Source organism: Orcinus orca, chromosome 10 (genome assembly GCF_937001465.1).
Source record: "Orcinus orca chromosome 10, mOrcOrc1.1, whole genome shotgun sequence".
In the NCBI taxonomy this organism is placed as follows: Eukaryota; Metazoa; Chordata; class Mammalia; order Artiodactyla; family Delphinidae; genus Orcinus; species Orcinus orca.
Window position 1 is genome coordinate 105279529 of NC_064568.1, and position 20271 is coordinate 105299799.

General features: G+C 56.1%; 1 long non-coding RNA gene across 1 annotated transcript in view; it reads left to right on the forward strand.

Moving 5' to 3' along the window:
• LOC117197084 (uncharacterized) overlaps window positions 1-17942 on the forward strand; it is a 149462-nt gene extending 131520 nt beyond the window's left edge. Inside the window, exons 5-6 of the long non-coding RNA XR_007479489.1 lie at window positions 121-10719; window positions 11451-17942. This is a non-coding gene — a long non-coding RNA (uncharacterized LOC117197084). The remainder of the gene's footprint in view (window positions 1-120; window positions 10720-11450) is intronic.
• The last annotated feature ends 2329 nt before the right edge of the window (window positions 17943-20271 follow it).

Below are 20271 nucleotides of genomic sequence, written 5' to 3' on the forward strand. Positions count from 1 at the left end.
ATTAGGTTTTGAAAAGGTTTTAGAAATGGATTTTATTGAGCAGAATTCATCTTGATTTTGAGAACTAAATTTTAGCTGTGACTTTACAGAGGAAGTATATGGATAACTGTTGCATTCCAGGTACAACGGCTGTGCCTTAGATAAGGAGGACAACCTCCCTGATGAGGCCGTGGCTGGGATGTCCCTGCCCAAGGCGTGGCACAGCGTGTTAGGTGCTTCCTGCGAAGCGCGAAGTGAGAGGAGAACAGCTCAGAGGGAGACGCCCCAGCCTCTGTTTATACGATCTTGAGACATCAGCCCTGCCCGGAACACGCGGCTTCGGTGAAAGGCTTGAGGACCCAGCATGGCCAGAGGCATCTGGAGCTGTGCGGAGCACCGACCACGCCGCGATGAACGGGATGTGGTCCATACCTGGATGCAGAGGCGTGTCGGCAGGTGCCCGTCTCAGGAGCCTGAGCCATCCGGAACCGAGCCATGGGCTCGGGGCGGAGGGTCAGTGACGGCTCCACAGGTAAGCCAGTCTCCGTCTGGTTCGTGTGGAGGATTTGCCCCTGGCACGGGAAGAGCAGACCTTGTGTCAGGGGCTGTGAGTCGCTCACAGGTTCACTGTTCTCTGCGAGACTCAAGTCCTTTGCCTGTCAAATGGGATCATGATCCGCCTCCCGGGGGGGAGGGGCAGCCAGGACACAGCCTAGCACACGGCAGGCGCTCGACAGCTGACTTCACTCACGTTCCCATCCCCGGATGTGCCGGAACAGGGGCCCTCGGTAGATACGTTTATAATGACCTCACGAGGGAAGACACAACAGCAGAGAAAGTAGCAGGTGCAAGAGGTCCTGGGTCACGGGGTCAGGCACACGTGCATGTCCACGTGTGTGCACGTGTGTGCAGCGGGTGTGTATTTGTGTGTCTGGTGTGTGCGTGTGTTACACTTGCGTGTCCGTGCTCACACCGCACAAGCGTGGGGAGAGAAGCAAGGGTGGGACCATTGACGAAGGGCTTTGTTGAAAGACGTGTGAAAAGCTGGTCCTGCCATCAGCCTGCTCTGGGATCTGGGGAGAAACTGTCCGTAAAATCACTTGTTGTAACGCCAAAATATTTACTTTTGGAAGAAGAGAGAAGAGAAGGCCTGACAGGAGGCACTGGGGTTGGTTCTGGTCTAAAAGGGCCATAAATCTTCAGGCTGTGGAACTAGTGCGGCCTGGGATTTAATCACTGTATGGATTTATGCTCTGCCTCTTCCTGTGAGACCCGGGGCGCTGTGGGGCAGAGGTGACCCCGCGAGACACCTGCATCTTCTGCGTCTTCCTGTTGGGAAGCTGCTGCCCCGTCAGCAGCTGTGCAGGGACCGCGGGCTCCTCCCCGTTTCCACGACTTTCCCACCGCGCGGGAAGCGCTCAGATGGCTGCGCGTTTTGGAGGGGGGTTGAGTCAGTCCTTGGATACATTTTAGAGAGAAGAGCGGCCGAAGGTGAGGAGAGCTGAGTCATTCCTGGCTTTCGAGCACGAGTCTCAGGAAAGCTCTCTGGTTCCAGAAATGTGGTGGATAAGTAATCTGAAATCTGTCCAGCTGCGACTATCTTGAAGTGCTAAGAACGCATTAGCAAATGTTCTCTTAAACGTGGAGCTGAGCTTGTGAGAAAGGCTGGGGTGCTTCCAGGGATCAGAGGGGGCTGGGTCGGGGGCTGGCAGGGGCACCGGGATCCCGGGCGAGGGCTTGGGGCCCCAGGGTAATCAAGGGGCTCTGACTGCAAACCACCTTCGTGAGACCAGGAAGGATGGACCCCAAAGAACAGGAGCAACGAAGGAGTCTGTCCTCCCCGTAGAGAGAGGCAGCGCCCGGGCCTGGGTCTCCCCTGGGAATTCCCGGAAGGGGCCCCGCACCCCGGGGAGGAGGCCCAGGTAGATTCCAAAGACACAGAAGCTGGAATCGAGGCGTTAGGAGAGACAAACATCCGGGTAAAGGAGTGCTAGCAGAGATGTTTTTAAGTCGCTAAGTAACAGGGAAATACTCAGTTCTGAGCTGGGATCAGGCCAGTAACGCCATGTAATGTGTATAAAGCAGAAGCTGACGGGCTTCCAAGGAGAAAGTGGGCCCCGCGCGCACCACGCCTGGTTACAGGCTCTGGGGCAGCCGCTTCACAGCAGTTCCCGGCTCACCCCAAGGGGCTCGAACGGCAGCACCGGACTGGTCGTTGTTGCAGGAATTGGTAAGTGATGCTGAAAGAAGTCAGGGCTCTAGCTTCCCTGCAGACACCTCCCCGTGCGTGGGAGCCGGCAGATCACAGCCCCCTTGCTGGGCGGGCCCATCCCCAGAGGCCGAGCACCCCGTCCCAGGGCTCCTGCTGCAAGTGGGAAGTTTGTCCGGGAAATTCAAGCACCCGAAGGTGCCAGTAATCCTATGGTTCTGCGGCTTAGCCGCGTTGGGATAGTCCTTGGCGTTGCCCCACACGCAACTCAGGGACAGTCAGGGACACTTTGGGCCTGGCGGGCCCCACGTGTCGTGGCAGAGTGTGCAGTGACACGGTGTCCACATGGGGCCTGCCCACGCGCTGAGCGGGGTCAGCCCCTCCACTGTATCTGGGGACTCTGCATCCCCGAGTTGGAGAAGCCCGTTCTGGCCCAACACCCATGGGACACGGCCTGACACTGACCACGTGGCTGCAGCCCCGAGTGCAGACGGCAACCAAAGCGCAGAACTGCTGTCACACGAGCCACGTTCTCCAGCAAACGCCCCACCAACTAGGAACTGACCACGGCAAAGCCCACGCCCACCCCCACGTGGGGACAGCCCAGTCTGTGCTTTCTTCCGGCTCTTCCCGTCGTGGCTGGTCCCGCAGGTCCCAGCGTCGCAGGACACAGGCGGCAAAGTGGACACTCTCGTCTCGACACGTCCACCTTTAAAGGGAACAGTGCTTGAGGCGTGTGGCTAATCGTGCGATATTTAGGGCTACGCTTTTCAGGTTAAAGAGTTTCCCCTTGATTCCTATTTTCCTAAGAGTTTTAATGAAACAGTGTTGAAATTTATCCAACGTTGGGGTCTGAGATGCTGGGTGGAGGTGTGAGGAGATGTTACTTCATTCTCTATCCTTTTCAGGACAATCACATTTTTCATAATTAAAAAAACATGCTTTTCACAGAAAGCAGCAGCTCAGACGCCCTTAGCAACAGCAGTGGGTGTGGGACACCAGCCCCACACAATGCTTTCAGACGATTTATGTCGAGTCTGAAATTTATTCAGAAAAAAGGAAACATGAGCCCATATTTCATTGGACCATATTTGATGATAATATGGGTCATGTATTCATATAACGTAAAAAGTGCTCCTACATGACTGGACACGTGTCCCCTATCTATTAGTTTGGGGCCAATGCCATGATCAGTAGGTTTCTACTTTGCTGTTTCACTACCTTGAGAGCTGATGAGGCCTTCTGTGAAATGATGTTCACAGCACACGTATGCTGCCCTATATGATACGGATAATAACTATTGTATTTAAATGAAATCAAAATATTAACATTATTTCTAACACGTCAGCTCTGCTCACAGAACAGGGGTAGAGCCTTTAGACTGTGAAGTCACATCATCTGGGTTGAAATGCCAGCTTACTGGCCCCGTGCTCACCGGCCCCGTGCTTACCGGCCCCATGCTCACCGGCCCCGTGCTCACCGGCCCCGTGCTCACCGGCCCCGTGCTTACCGGCCCCGTGCTCACTGGCCTCGTGCTCACTGGCCCCGTGCTTACCGGCCCCATGCTCACCGGCCTCGTGCTCACCAGCCCCATGCTCACCGGCCCCGTGCTCACCAGCCCCGTGCTTACTGGCCTCGTGCCTCGGACACTTGCTTCGTGTCTCCGGGCATCTATTTTTTCAGGCTTAAAACGGGACTAACAATGGCGCCCACCTCCTAACACTGTTGCGGGGATCACGGCCAACGAATGTGCCGAGTGCCTGCAGGCACCTGACAGTGAACAAAGGGTATCCCTGGACTTCAAGGGCGCCGTCAAGTTCTTTGTTTACATGATCTCCACTAAGCCTTCAGTGTTACGAGATGACCCCACTATTATAACTAGTTTACAGATGAGGTAATTGAGGCTTGGAGACATGAAAATTGTTTTAAAGGTTGTGGTTGTTTAATCTTTGCCTTATTAAAGCTGTCTCTCGTGTATGCCATCTGCTTGACGTTACATTCCTGATTAGAAACACGGCCCTCGATTTTATCATTGTTCCCATGAGAAAATATTATCCACCTTGCAATGATTTACTGTGGTGGTGTTTTGGGACACAGACGAAAGCAAAACACGAATGGAAATGAAATGAAAAATGCACTAGATAGAATAAAATAAACCAAAATAAAACAGAGTGGAAGGAATTGCAAAGCCACACGTGACAGCAGGAAGAACGATGAGCTGTGGGTGGCGGCCCCTGGTTCTGCTCCTAGCCTCTGTCGCCACCTGCACGACGACAGGCCCTGGGGTAGGACCTGGAGACCCAGCTCCCGTGGCTTCCTTCCTCTGACCTGCCACCTTGGTGGATCGAAGCCAGCGATCTCCAGGTTCGCCTCCTGGTCTGATGTTCTCTTTATCAGAACCTGTGCGTGTTCACAGTTTCAGAGACAGTCAGGTGTTAACTGAACAAGCGTCAATGCTCAAAAAGTCTACAGGCTGACGTGGGGGATTTACTGCTCAGAGGCACCTACAACTTTCTAAGGCTTTTGCTCTGTCTTGTCTCCATGTGTTTGTTTTACATGATGTGGACGTTGGGGGAAAGATTTACCTTTTTTGGAAGGATAAGAACATGTTACTTTCGTTACAATAGCGAATACTCCCCTCCACGAAGCCCTGCCCTCACACTACACGATTTGGAAAACATCTGTAGCAGACGGCAAGGCAAATCCAGATGAAACTCATTATTCAGTCCGATTAATCTCTTTCCTTGGCCGATGACACGGACTGTCCGGAGTCCCAATTGGTTGTAACTTTAATCAGTTTGGACCCCCTTGGTTTTAAAGTATCTGTGTCAGAAACAGTCACATTTAGGAAAAGATTTGAAATCTCTCCAAGTCCAAACGTGAAATGTTTTAACCAAGGTCCATTGGGAAGTAACATCTGGCAGGAGTCAGGGCAGCAGAGAAGGTGTTCAGAGACCTCGGTTCTGCGAGCAGAGCATCTTCCCCGGGGCCCCGGGCAGCCGAAGCCGCCAAGTCTGTCTCGTGCACCCCAACTGTAGACAGAGGCTCAGGGCTGCCTGCACCCCCGGGGGGCGAGGCGGTCCGCGTGGGTGTGCTTGGCGGTGCTGAGTGCTGGCGGCTCACAGAGACTCACCCTCCCAATCCCCTGAGTTCAGGCTTCTCAGCGCCGGCCGAGGACCTGGGAATCTCTCCCTCACAGTTTGCAAATGGCAGAGCTGTTATCGGGCAAACTCTTTCTCCAAACCGGTTCACACTGGTATCTGCTATTTAAAAAAATAGTTAAACACTTGAGCAATCGTGTCTGAGGGTTTGGCTGGTAATCTCTCACGATAGTAGAGGCAAATATTGTTCCTTTTCCCCTTTTGCTCCGTTGCCTCTGCCCTGGTCCCCTAGAGTTTCACAGTCTGGAAAGTCTGAAGCAGAAACGCAAGGCAATGACCTTTCACAGCTCAGGGGCCACGCTGGGCGGCTTCCTGGGAGATGCTGCAGCTGAGGGTCCTGGGGTGGGAAGCAGAGGCCTGGGCGGCTGGCCGGGGGCCGCTTGTTGCCACAGACGCACTCTGACCTACTGCCGAGACCCTGCATCTTCCTGCCTCCAAGGCTGGTTCAGACTCAGTGACGATGCCCCCCCCGCCCCCCGCGTCGTGTGCCTTAGCAGGAACAGTGTTTTACCCAGACCTCCCTCGAGGGCCACCTCGCTGCCTTCAAAACTTTTCTCAAGTGTTTCTCTTTCCAGGGAACTGTAGCTTCCTACAACCTCTGTCCCCAGCTGCCTCCTCAGTGGAGGCTGCAGGTGCCACTCCCCAGTGACACAGGAGTGACAGACCTTGGGCAAGTCCCCGTGTGTATCTGCCACACACCCCGCCCTCCGCTGTCAGCAGGTTTCGTTCCATCCCCGAATGTGTTAATTAAGGGGTCCTCTCAATTGCACTGATGTCTTGTTGGAACATTTTTAAATTTGGCTAAAATATCTCCTGATCCCTTGAAGAAACATCCTCCTAAGAGCGGAAAGTGAAAGGCTTTCTTCTCCCTGTTTTTTAGTTGCTCCATTACTCATCTCTGCTTCAGATCTGCTTACAGCGCGATGTTCTGCTCGGCTCCCGCCCTGTGGAAGGGGGCCTGTAACTGCCTTTGCAGAGCTACCAGGAGCATTAGTACGACTGCGAGCTCCTGGGAGGGGGGAAGGGGTGACCTTTGTGACGTTTTGGCTTCACGTCCCGCGCAGAGCAGAGAAGGGGGCCGTGGGGAGGTCGTGGCGAGGTGGTCCCGGCGTCCCCCCTCCCCTGGCCTCGGCCACTGTGGCATAGTTGAGCGGACGCTGCACCCGCCCCAGAAAAGCACGAGATCCCGAGGCGGGCCTGGGAATAAACTCACGGCTTATCTGAGAAAGCCGTCAGTGTTGACCAAGGGAAGGGCTCTGATAATAGTTTCTTAACTCCAAACCCGCCACTCCCGTAAACGTCCAGCCTGAAGCAGGCTTGGTCACAAAGAAGAAAGTTCCAGAACACTTGCAGGCGTCCCGATGCTTTGACTCGGCGTGGGTCGAGAACAGGGCCCGCGACCTTTCCTCTGAGAAGGATCTGAGAGCAAATGTCTTTCCTCTGTTGGCTCATCCCTTTGCTGTAGCCAAGGGGCCACAGAGAAGACAAGACACGCCGCGTGGGTGTTCTGTGAAGACGTTACGGAAGCAGTGACTGTGGGGCCGCATCTGGCCCGGGGCCGTGGCTGGCCGGCTCCCGGCCCAGGAGAGCCAGAGTACTCGGGGCTCTGCCTCTTCCCGGGGACTTTGCCCCCCAGCCAGCCTCCTGGATGGGACAGGCCGGGGAGGCCCGCTCTCTGCCCTTTTCCCAGCCCCTGCCCACGCTCCTCCGCACTGAATCCACTGCTCCTCTTTCCCCGGGGTCCTCGGAGCACGGGTGGGCTGGCCAGGCCGGGCCGGGCTCCACGCCCACAGAAGGGCCCTGTCTTTCGGGTGACCCGAGCGGCTGAACTAGTCACTGAAATGTCCCTATTGTCCTCCAAGCCTAGATTTCACGGGATGCACTTCCGAAACGTGAGGCATGCCCTCCACAAACCAGATCCCAGGTCTCCCGGGTACCGACGAGCATATTCTAACCTTACACAAATGTGGTAATGCAGTGATCTGAATTAGGGATACCCGGGAAAGAGAAATAGTTACTCACTGATTCTAAGCCTCAGCTCACGTTGGTTACCTGCATGCGTGTTTTTAGTTGGTAAGCGATGTGTTTGGAAGTTGACATCGTTTTCACACCACCTTTGCTCTATCGCATGTTCAGGACACCAGGAGGCAAAGGGACATGAACTCTGACTCTGCACGTGTCCTCCCGACAGGGGAGCAGAAGGAAGCCCTGTCCGTCACGTAGCAGCCTTGGGAGAACTACTGAAGAGAGACGCTTGGAACAAGCAACGTCCAAGTTCCTCCTCTGCGGGTGTGTCCGGTGTGAGGGGTACAATCCCTCCGGGCGTGTGTGAACTGCAGACGCTGGGCGGGGGTGGGCGTCCTCCGGGACCAGCAGGAAGCCATCGGGCTCCTCTCCCCTCCCTCCTGCGCCGGCCTGTTCCCTCCCGTCTGACCTGGACGTGCCCACAGTGTCCACGTTCCTTGCAAACCAGCCTCCTCCGCTTACCTGTCAGTGTGGAGGTTCCCAGTGGCCACCCCTGGAAGAGGCTCATCCCAGCATCCCCGCATCTCAGGAAGGCCCTGCGAGGTTGCCACTAACCGGCCCCTGGATGGAGCTACGGTGTCTGTGGCCACACGTCACGTTCGGGGGGGAGAAGGGAATTGGCCGGTCCTGAGCCGGCATCCACCACCATCCAGCCGGTGTGGGAACGGTGGGGACCATCCTGAGATCAGTGCGGCCGTTTCCAGAGGAGGTCTGGGCACCCCAAACCGTGCCTCTCCGGAGCATCCTCTCGCCTATACACCTGGCTCCTGAAACAACAAGGTATCCAGGTAACCAGTGACCTCGGTCACGTCAGAGCCCGTACAACGTACTGGGTCCCTGGTTCCGTTCAAGGGGAGGGATCCTCGGACCCCGTGTGCTGGGTGCTGTCCCAGCAGAGGGTGGGGCGCTCTGGGCCCCTCCAGGTCCAGCTCAACCCGGCGCCCGCGCTCTGTCACTGAGTCACAAAGGTGCAGGGTGGGGCTTTGACTGGCTGAAGATAACTGGCCTGCTCCTATCACGTAAGTTTAAACATTGCCATAATCACCTTCTCCACCAGAAAGCTCGGCAGGAAGAAACACTTCAGCCCTCAAGTCTCCACCCTTCCCTGGGTGACCCTCTGTCCTGTGTGCCGGGGACCATCCCAGTCTTAGCACTAAGAGCCCCACATCAGCGGCAAGCCGGACGGCTGGTCACCCTGCCTACAGCCAGCCACACACGGTGTAGCTGGGAGTGGCCGTTCCGCTTCTCCTCCAGGTGTGGGAACCAGCGCCAAGTGTGGTCCTGGAAGCAGCCTCAGGGCCGCAGGTTCCCGAGGGGGGCTGGCTGTCCCCATGCCTCTTTCCCCAGCAGGGGCAGCTCCTTCTCTGCTTCCCAGAGGCCGGCCCTGCAAGGACTTAGATTCTGGGCACCAGGCCTGAGTTCTGCCCCCATGGCCGGGCACTGGTGCTCGCAGGACCCCCCTCCCGGGGTTAGAGCTGGGGTGCTGCCCCAAACAGCCAGCCGACCCCCAGAGGCGCCTGCGGGTCTGGAGGGGATGCTGGGGTCACAGCCTCCACCACTGACGTCACCATATGGGGGACACCCCGGGACCTGGTTTTATAAGAAAATGTACTCACTTCCCCCTCCAGGGAAAGCGTGTATCCCGAGACACAGGACTTGTCTTTCTTTGAATAAATGGGTGTGTTCTCAGGGCCAAGCGCAGTGCGCAGCACTTAGGAGGCTCCTAACGAGCGAGCGCAGATGGGTCAGAGGGCCCTAGTCCGTCCAGGCCCGTCCCAGCCCCCTGGTGACTGGAGGGCAAGCCCGCGTCTGCAGGGCTCTTGGGGTCGTGACTCTCCGCCTCTGGCGCAGGGTGACTCCAGCATGTCCTGCCAGGGGGCGGCAGTGCCCTCCTCTTGGACAGCCTAGGGGAGGGGTGCCTGAAAGCACCGCTCTGCGGCTCCGCTCCGACTGGGCGGTTAGACGCGGCTTCCGGGGGACACCCCGCTCTTCCGCTCCGTGCCCTCCGCTGCCTGAAGCTGGGGGCTCCGATGGTGACACCTGCTGCCCGACACAGCTACTCCCCCTTCTCAGCACACAGGTTACTGAGCACCTGCTGTGTGCAGGCCGTCTGAGCCCTGAGATGTCGCCTGGACCCCGCGAGCCTATCGACAGCCTTCTGGTCAAGGCCCAGCTCACGTCGCTTCCCGGCTGGGAAAGAGCCCGGCCCCTCCAAACCCCGAGGTGCCTGTCCACGCTGCTCGCGGATGTGCCCAAGAGCCCACGTGCCGGACCCGGCGGGCGGCCTCTGGTGGCTCTGACGGGGCACACGACGGAGTACACGGCCCCAGACCTCTGGCGGCTCTGACAGAGCCCACGACGGAGCACACGGCCCCAGACCTCTGGTGGCTCTGACGGAGCACACGACGGAGCACATGGCCCCAGAGTGCGTCTGTTTGCCTGGGCTTCCCTTGCCCTTTTTAGAGGAAGAAACAGAAATGTTATGGTGAACAGGCTTCCTGAGCCCGGGGCGGTGTGGGGGCGGGCGCCCAGGAAGGGGGAAAGTCCTGGGGGCTGGGCCGCTGTTCCCGCGGAGCCTGAAGCCTGGTGCCCATCAGGCGGACCAGGCGGCAGCTGCGTTCCGGCTCCGGGTCTGGCTCTTGCCCCTAATCCTGGTGCTCTCTGGAGTCCGGCTGCTGCCCGCTGCCCCTGGACTGTCTGGGGGGCTTGATTTCTTGGGGTGTCACCAGCTGCACAAGGAGGCAGCTTTGGGGCCAGGGGTGCCGGGGTGTGGACTCCCAGTGCAAAGATGGCACAGTCCTGGGGGGCCATCCTGAGCACACTGCACGGCTGCATCTGAAGGATAAGCCCAGAGCGAGGGCGGGGGCCTGGGGACCAGTTTCATTGGGCTGTGTGGGCCCCGGGAGGTGAGGCGAGAACCCCAGAAAGGAGAGCCTGCAGGCGGGAGGCCTGGCCTCGACGCGCCCTTTGGACGGCAGAGCAGACGCTCCAGGACCCTGCAGACCATGCCCCACCCTGGCTCCCAAACTTCTGAGCGGGTCCCTGGGAGGCCCAGCTGTGAGGGGGGTGTCCCGGGGCTGAGGTGCCCGTCCCTGTCACTGTCCACACTGGCTCCTCCATGTGACATGTGACAGAGGGGCTTGAGCCAACAGATCCGAGCGATTTATCTTTTGAAAAATGGAAAAGAGGGAAAACGCAAGTCACCGCCACTGGGCACAGGGACACTGGCGCTCGTTACGTTTGTCTCTGGTTTATCATCACAGGCCGGGCCGCCGAGGATCCTCCAGGTCAGCATCCAGGTCCTGCGTGACTGGGGAGAGTCCTGCTCTCACCTTTCCGGGACAGGTCAGTGTCACCGCCCAAGAACGTCGGCCACCGAAGGGAAGGAGGCCGCGTCTAGAGGCTCCTATGGGGACGCGGCATTTAAAATTCCCTGCAAAGTGCCGCATAAACACCCAGAAACTAGCTTTCAGTTCAGCGCTGGATGTTGGGAAATGCAGTGCAAGCACCTTCGTTCACCTTTGAGACACTCTGTGCCCAGGTGGGAGGTGGGCTGCGGTCTGACTGAGCACGTGGACACACGCGTGCCCCCAGAGGGAGGGACCGTGGCTGCCAGGCCCTCGGGCGGGGTGGGCGGTCTGCGTGCTCCCTCCCATCCTCACGTCTGATGCGTCCAGCGCGTGTGCCTCCATGTAAATCCTGTGCCACGTGGTGATGTGGCTGTGGCCACAGACACGCCACGAAGCCCATCCGTGCAAGAACATGGAACGGCCTCGCTTGTGAGTAGACTTCTGCACTGGAGAAGGAGACCCTCCCAGGAGGAGGGGTGCTCTGGGCTGGGGAGGCTGGGGGGGCGCCTCCTCAGGACCAGGTGGAGCCCTTTCCAGAGCGTTCCACACTCAGACCACTACGGCTAAGTGGACAGGAGAATGCAGGAAGGCATGTCCTGTCCCAAAGGGCCGACTTCGGGGTTCCTGGGTTTCGCTGTCAGCTCAAGTTAGTTGTGTTTCCAAGGAAGTTATGACGGAGACATCTTCCTCTGTGAGTCTCTCTGTCTGTCTTTGTTTCACCTTCAGGACGTTTTCCTTCTGCTCGTCCAGCTTCACCAGCTACTGACCCTGACGGACAGAGGATAGAGGGAGGGTCAGCCACACACGCACACACACCCCCCAAAACTGGATGCACACCCCGTGGGTAGTGAGGGATTCTCCCCAAAGTTGCTGCATCTTCCACAGCCCCACGCTTGTCTGTCCTTCCGGCTGTAGACGACACGTCTGTCTCCTCTGCCCTCCAGCTGGACGAGCAGGGGCTTTAGGCCAACATTGCTCTGGACCAGCCTTGAGCCTCCTGCCAGAGGAGGCCAGCCTGCCCGCCCTCTGTGGCCGAGTGAGTGTCTCCCACGTGGATGGGACCCTGGAATCGGACTCCTGCCCCAGCATCTTACAGCCTGCCGCTAAGCGATGGGGAAATCATTTATTTAAGCTACGAAGTGAGGTGCCGGTGTGAGGGTCCAGCTGCTGTCTGTGTAGCGTCTTTACTTCCCTGGCACTTGGGAACCTCGCAGGGCTCTCACACTCTGCCTGAGCCACAGGGCTCCTGCCCTGTCCCCGCAGTACAGCACTGCGCACATCACCGTCCTGACCGAATCCACCTCCGGGAACAGTGGCCGGGAGATGCCCTGCTGTGTCCGTGTCCGTGACCGGCGCTTGGCCTTGGCCAGGACCAGACTCAGGACTCAGGGCGGGCTCTCCCTGGTCACCTGGGAGGAACTTACCCTGTTAGCTTATGGCTTTAAGGGCTTTCGTTGTGCTTTTTACCGCTGAATGCATTTTTAAGATAACAGGCTAGCCTGCATTTAGAGAGCTTTCTGAGGGTGGCTGTGTAAATTAAGAGGGATAAATCATTGCAAGTTATCATTTAACGGCTCTGGAAGGAGCCTGGCCTCTGCTGGGATGGCAGGCCCAGGCCTGTCCCCTTGGAACTAACTGCCTGCCTGGGAAGCATCAGATCAGGAGGCGTGAAGAGGTGCTTTGGAACATGTATTCTCTTCAGACTCCCCTTTGCCCTGTAGTTTGTTCCACTCCACGTGAAACGCTGGGGGACGCCCAGGGCCGGGAAGCAGAGGCCACGTCTGCAGGCTGAGAATATGCTGCCGTCCCCTGGCTCCCTGTCCATCCAGGTGATGGTGGTGGCGAGAGCAGCTCCTCTGAACCTGGAATTTGCTATTTCCTTGAGAAAGTTGACGGGGTAGCTCCCTGCACCCTCGCTGTGTGAATGGGGCTGGTGGCCCCCTGGCCACCACGTCGGGTGGTCCTGACCCAGTGGTGTCATTGTTTGCTCCTGTCTCTTTGGTGTCAATCTTATCTCCCCAGTTTCCTTGAGGATAAGAGTCATGAGGAACTCTTGTGGATTATTTAGCAAGTCCTCTGAAGGTGATCCGTGGTGAATCGATGGGTGACCAGACATCGATAAAACCCGTATCTTTGTGTTTCTGGTCAAGATTTTGTCCACTCAGTGCAGATGTGGAATCACCCCTGGATGGGAAGCCACCAGGGGGCTGGAATTCCTGCACGCTCTGGTCACTCCTCAGTTAAGGACGGACTCAGAGTCAGACTCTAGGGGGTGCCCGACCTCGTGGGGGCCTCGGGCGAGCGTGTCACCAACTGGCGACCCTGCTCCCATCCTAACTAGGGCGTAACCATGGGAAGTGCCTCCCCAGGGCCCGGCCCAAAGTGGGTGCACTGCATGCCGGGAGCTGGAGCACTGCATGCTGGGAGTTGTAGGGCTGTCATCCTGCCACCCCATCTTCTCTTTCTTTTTCATTCTGAAGCCTGCTTACACAACCCCACCCAGCAATTTCCTCTCCGTTTACCTGCCTTTATCTCTAGCAACTTGTTCCCATCCGTCGAGCCAAGGAGCAGCCTCCTCTCACAGGGCTCTGCCCGCAGCCTCCCTGGTCCCTCTTCTGCAGGGACACCACAAATGGGCGTGGCTCCCCTTTGATCCTCTCCTTGGTTTGAACCTGTTTTTAGATTGAGTCTCCCAGCAGACGTGTGTGCTTCATCACTTCCTTTGCCCCCCCTTTGGCCTCCCACCCATCCTCCGTCTGACTCTCTGCCCAGGGACACTCCAGGGCAGCGGCTGCCACCTGTAAGCCAACACCAGCTCACAGTGTGCGGCTGAAAAGACAAGTCAGATGAGGCCAGAGAACGTCCGGGACTCGGGCAGCTGGCTCTCCCGGAAGCCAGAGGCCAGGCCACTCGGGGTCTGTACTGAGGGCGGGACGGAGGGAGGTAGTGGAGGTGGCACTGGCAGGTGTGACCGGCTCTCCAGTCGCCACCACCCCGCATGGGCCTCCCTGCCCAGGACCTGGAAGCATCAGCTCTGTGGCAGAGCGAGGAGAGCTGAGCATGAAGGTGGAGAAGCTCAGGCTGGGTTCGGAGCGCGAGCGCTGCCCGGCTGTGCACTGGCCCCCAGCCTGGACCCGCTTCCTTTACAGGGTGACTGAGAGCAAGTGGCCGGAGCGCGGACAAAAGTGCTTGGTGACGTGGGCCGCCCTCGTGGGTCCCTGCGTGGTCGCACCAGCGTCTGTCCTTACGCCCCCTTCTCTGACCCCTGCGTGTCACAACTCTGTTCACGGGCCTTGGAGGCCGAGCGCTCTTGCTGTGCGGGTGACCCGCTGGGAGGAGGGTGAGGCCCGCGAGGGACCGGCTCTCCTGCCGCAGGGCTCGCGGGTGGCTCCTGCACGTCGGCCCTTGCCGCCAGCTCCCACTGCAAAGGGGCTCCCACACCCACATGCCGCCGCAGTTGGCATGGCCCCAGCATCAACAGAGGGTGCGTTTGCCTTGTTAATCACCGATACGAAAACACACGGCCTCTGTCTCTGTTGTTCTGTGCCTCGTTCACACCCTGTATAATTTTATACTGTTCCTACAGCCCTGACATGCCCGAAGCTACAACTGACATTGATTCGCTGACTTATAAAGTGTGTTATCTGCTCTCCGTGTCTGCACGGAGTTCCCAGAGAGCTGCCCGGGCGGTGACTCAGGATGGGAGAGCGGTGCAGGGGAAGGTCAGACGCGGGTGAGGGCCAGTGACTTAGGGGCTCCTGCCGGACCACGTGTGGGTCCAGCCCTCTTGTGGATTTCTGTGGGAGCCACTCATGGCAATTTCTAGCTAAATCCCTGCCTTTGTTTCCTAAGTCAGATAAATTCCATTAGAATTAGGTGATTCTATGTCTCCTTTATAAGACAAGCCCTTCACACGGGAGTCATGACAGCACGCTTGACAAAAACACACGTGGTCTGGAGACAGTCCCTGCAGAGCTGGAACTCCTGCAAACGGGAACATTTGTTGGTGAAAAGGCAGCTACGTCACCAGGAGCACACAAGGTCCTTGAGAAAAAGTCCAGCGTGAAGGGTCTCTGAGCATGCGTGTATCAGTGTAGGAGTCAAATGTCGGCTGAAGAAAATAAAACCATGTGACGTATGTGCAAAAAAGTTTTTAAAGTTCCTAAGTTTAAAAATGCAGCACAATTTGCTAAATTTCTAATTGAAACTAATGTTTGTAACTTCTCTTTGAGTTAAGGTTTTGGTGATAACTCACTTCCTCAATTGCAAGTCGTGTTTCACCCGCCCAGTTAACACGTCTGAGAGGTGGCATTTCCCAGCCACCGTGCAGGTGTCCTGGGCCCGGAAAATGGGAGCAAATGTGCCCTGGGTCCTTTCCAGGCTGAGGCAGCTCAGGCTCCTGGGCCAGCCCTTCATGTCCTCTCCCATGACCTCGGGGGTCGTGCCCTCCAGGTAGCATCACCGTCAGAGGAAGGAACTGTGATGTGGAAAAGGAATAAACTGCTATCATGTTGGTAAGACTTGGGGGCTTATTTGCTACTGCAGCATAGCTGAGTCAGTCCTATCTAATACACACATTTAAGGTAAAGAGAATTTTTCTACATGCTTTTGAGGACCACAGATTGGAGAGGAAAGTATTCTGTTAACATCAGAATAGTGTTCAAATTAAAACTTCTGCCCTTCCTTTTGCTTCCATTTTCTATTTTATGTGAAAATATGCACTGGAGGGGACCGAGGAGGCAGCCAGTGTGGTGGGGTCAGGACACTTGTTCCTCAGCCCACGGGGTCATTGGTTTTACATCCAGATCTGGAGAGTGAGAGGGGTAGGGTGGGGATCTGGGTGGGGCGTTTGTCTGTAAGCCATCCCCACCCCCTACTGACAACTCTTCTCTAGAACAATCACTGCTTTCAAGAGTTTCCCATCTACCACTGAAACTAAAATAAACAGAATTTATATCTCAGGAATTCTATGACAATGATTATAAAATGTTTCATATTATAATATTAGCTTTTATAATGATTGTAAAGTGTTTCAGATTTAATATTAGCTTTCTCAGTGGAAAAATATGTATTTTAAAGGTAAAAGCATCTAATTACAGATAAAGATATAGGTATAGAAATATAAAAGAACTGATAAAAGAACTGATGAAGTGGGGCTGGTGGAGTCACAGGGGAAGAGTTAGCAGGGGTCCTTCTCAGCCACCCCCAGACCCACCGCCTTCCTGGGGCCGACATGGAACCTCTTTCTCTTTAGCCCTTTCTGAGTCTGGGTCTCTGGAGAAAAAGAAAAGAAAAAAGCGTGTCTCCACTGAGTAGTGAAATGGGAAAACTGAACAGGAAACGAAGAGAGAGAAACCAGTGTCAACTCCTCCCACCAAAGCATCGGGAGGAAAACACCTTTCCTTCTATTACGACGGGTCGGGCCTGGCCTGGCCTTTCCTTCTTTGAACACGTATAGCAACAAAGGCAATTCTCTGCTGCATCGGGGAGATTTTGTTTTGTTTTCTGTGTATGGTTCATAAAAGCAAGGTTTTGGTTTTTTTTTTAATTATGGTCAGATACACATTTTAACCATTTTTAAGTGACAGTTCAGTGGTGTTAAGTGCATTCGTAACGTGGTGCAGCCATCCCACCATCCGTCTCCAAAGCGTTTTCATCTTGCAAAGCTGAAACTCTAACCCCATTAAACACAAAGTCCCCACCCTCACCAGCCCCTGGAAACCACAGTCCTACTTTCTGCCTCTGTGACTCTGACTCCTTCATGGACCTCATATTAGTGGAGTCCTGCTTTTCTGGACGATTTGTCCTCTCTGACTGGATTCGTTCATGAGCATCATGTCCTCAGGGTTCACCCTTGTTGTAGCCTCTGCCAGGATTTCCTTCCTTTTTCAGGCTGAGTGATATTCTATTGTGTGGGTGGACCACCTTTTGTTCATCCGTCATCTGTTGTTGGACACTGGGGTAGTCTCCACTTTTAGCTGCTGTGAACCCACGTCCACAAATATCTCCTCAAGACCCTGCTTTCAGTTCTTCGGGGTCTTTGCCCAGGAGTGGGGTCACCGTATCATGCAGTGCGTCTACGTTTTTGAGAAACCGCCAGACAGTTTCCACAGCAGCTGCACCGTCTCACTTCCCACCGTCCGTGCACCAGGTTCCAAAGGGTTTTAGCTTTATCTGCTTCTTGTCCCCTGGGTCAGCAGCTCAGGGGGGCAAACACTCTGCCCTCACGTTATTCAAACCAAGAGGCTGTGTGTACTGCCGTCAGGCTGCGCTCTGTCCACGCCCAGCACCCTGGGCGGCCCCACGGTTAGGCGTCCTGCTCGGACGTGCTCACCACACAGCATCTTCCTCTGCAGACAGGAGCCTCAGAGTGTGAGCTGGACGGAGACCATGAGGAAGGAGGACAGTACAGAGGCCCCGGCCTCAGACCTCGGCGCTGCCTGTGAGGGACCTGCAGGCGAGGGGAGCTCACGGTGACTCACAAGCTGCTGGGGCACCAACGACCGTGGGCCCCTTCGGGACCGCACGTGCCTCAGACAAGCAGGAAAGGAAAGAAAGCACACCCAGAAAATCTCCATCTTGTTTATTAAAAAACAAAAGCACAACCTTCCAGGAGACTTAATACTCTAGCAATGGGAATTAGCGTTTTCTGATGGCAAATGAGAGTCCCACCCTGAACCCAGCACTTGGGGACGTCCGAGGCGCGCCGGACACCCCCTCGTGGCACCTCGGGAGGAGTTGGCAGCCGCGTACCCTGCAGGCTCGAGCCCACGGCCTCAGGCACAGAGCCCCCTCCCACTCTGCCTTCCCACCTGCTGGCCTGTCCCTGAAGCCCACCTCCTCCCGGGGGATGTGGGGATGGAGGCTGGGCCGGGATGGGCACAGCCTATGTTTTAATTCTTCAAGTCGCTGCTCCACTCGTGGGCTTACGTGCCAACGTTGCCCAAAGCAGTCGAGTCCCTGCTGGCCGGATATTTTGAGTATCTCCTCACATGGCAGGAGTGTCGGTGGCCGTCAGGTCCAACAAGGCCAGTGCCGGCCTACGAAAGCGGCCGTTAGCCGGAAGGCCCAGGAGCAGGCTTTCAGCAGAGGTTGGTCACACAGTGTGATTGTCTGGGGCTTTCAAGTATTCAGATTTCCAGGCCACACTCAAGACCAATTTAAAAAAAAAAACAAAGATCTCTGAGCTCAGAACCCAGGCATCCATATTTTTGAAAACTCCCGGGTGAGTGAATGCACGTGGCGGTCCAAGGGTCGTCGCTCTGAGACTGCAATCACGTACCACCTGGTGATGCCTTCCAAGGTGTGCTGTGATTTTCACTTAAGGAGAAGTAGTAAATGACTTTTCCTTAAAAAATGTACATCTTTGCAATGACAGAACTGGATGAATACAGACAAGATGTTAGCAAGAGTGATCTTTACGTAGCAGTGTGGGCTGGTGGTTGATTTTCTTCTGTTTTGGTTTGCTTCTTTATATATTCAAAAGCCCCTCAGCAGTGAACCTCTAGTCATTGGGAATAAAAATAATACTTATGAATAACTAATTTCAGATTTGCTCATGAAGGAGAGACCATGTCATTTGAAGCCAGGAGCGTCGTCCTAGGATCTGGAGGGACCAGTGTGACATGGGTCCCCTGCGGTCGGGTGTGGATGCCCCCTAACCCCCGTATGGACCCGTGTGGGAGAACGGTGGGCTCACCACCACCCTAAACACCAGTGAGGACCCCCAGCGCGGCGGGGTCCCTGCTTCCAAATTTGGCCGTGACCTCCCGGGTGACCCACGGGAGGTCGTGGCCCCAAGCTCCTTGCCAGTCCCTCCCCAGGGAGCGTTTGCTGGGATGACATTCAAAAGCGTTTCCTAAGGAAGGGTCGGTTATGAGACTGAAGACACTTGACACCTGCTGAGACATCACAGATCCGTGTCCTGAGGCCCCAGGAGACCCTGCTGCTTTGCCCTTGACTTTCAAGCCTATCGAGGTGGACTCCACGTCAGCCTCGTCCTCCACAACGACCCTCTGCAGCCAACACGGGATTCCTGGTCTCTCCTCTTACCCCATAACTGCTTGCCTGCCCGTGTTGAGTACGTGAGGTCATGGAAGCAGCCTCTCTGGGCCGCCACACTCCAGGATGCACGTCTACACATTTCGCTTTCCCAGAGCGAGGGCAATATATCAGGAATCCTGGGTGCCTGTGAGCAGGGCCCCGGGTGGGCTGGGCGCACCAGGCCAGGAGAGGCAGCTCCTAAGGGCGGAGAGGAAGGGGGGCTGGAGACGTTAAACGGAATATTGGACCCAGTGTTGAGATGAAGGTTGGCACGGAAACGGGCTCTTCCCCAACTGTTCCAGCTCCCACTGGATGGGGCTGGGGCGAGAGAGGAAGGAGGCCGCATCTGGGCCTTGTCTGCACACTTCAAAGGGCTGCTAATGAGTCTTCCTATTGTCTGAGTCCTTGTCTACACCTGGGTTTTGCAACCTGGGCACTGAGGAGACCACAGAGCTGGAGCCCTTCACAAAAGGGCAGGGCAGCAGCCCGATCCGTGGGATCAAAGGCTGACTGTCAAAGGCAAACGAGCTTGATCTGAAGGCCTCCTCCAGCTGCGGAACAGGGAGGGATGCACATCCCGGTGGGTGGGGCGGGGGGTTCAAAGCCAAGTCAAAATTAAGTCCTATCAGGATAACCCCTTACCCACCGCCAGACACCCTGACACGGCAGGGACACGGAAGAGAATTACCTGAACCTCCCCGGCATGTCTGTTCCCTGCTGCCCCCCCCATCTCACAGGCCAGCCCTCGTCAACCGGGGGCAAGGTTGGCAGTTGACACCGGCCACATCTGGGGACAGGCTCGATCATCACAGTGGGAGGAGGGGTTACTGCCACCGGTGGGTTCAGCTCAGCATCCTGCAGGGCACGGGCGGTCCCCACGGTGGAGAATCACGGGGCTCAAAATGTCCCAAGTGCCAGCCAGGCGTCCCTCCACGGAAGGAAGCAGAAGAGCAGCATTCGTGTCCCTGATGCGTCTTCTGAGAAGTTTTGATGTTTGCTGACGCCTCCGGGGAGTTTCACCATCACGTCCACCACCCCACACTCTACACTGAGCCTCCCAGGCCTCAGAAGCATCTCCTGAGTCTCTTACGAGCCTTCTTACGGGGCTTTACATCTCCGATGCCATTGTTCTTCCTTTATTACTTCATGATCTATGTTCTTCTCTTCTGTCTGATCTCATTTTCCCTCTATAAATTCTGTCATTTATTTTCTCATTTTTCTTCTGCTCCTTATGATTAGAAATCAAACCCAAACTCACAGTAAAACACCTCAGGCTCCTGAAACAGAGTTGAGAGGAATGTCCCGACTGGAGTAGGGAATGTAAGACTCATATCTAAAATTAAGCATCACATGATCACAGCTTTGGTGGGTGACTGACTGCAATAGGAGACATTTTACTTTTCTTGTTGCTGCTACGTCAGCAATCAATCACTTTCCATGTAAGGCCACCAAGGGCAAAGGGACTTTTTGCCACAATTGAGACTTGATTCCTTGAGTGGGGAGG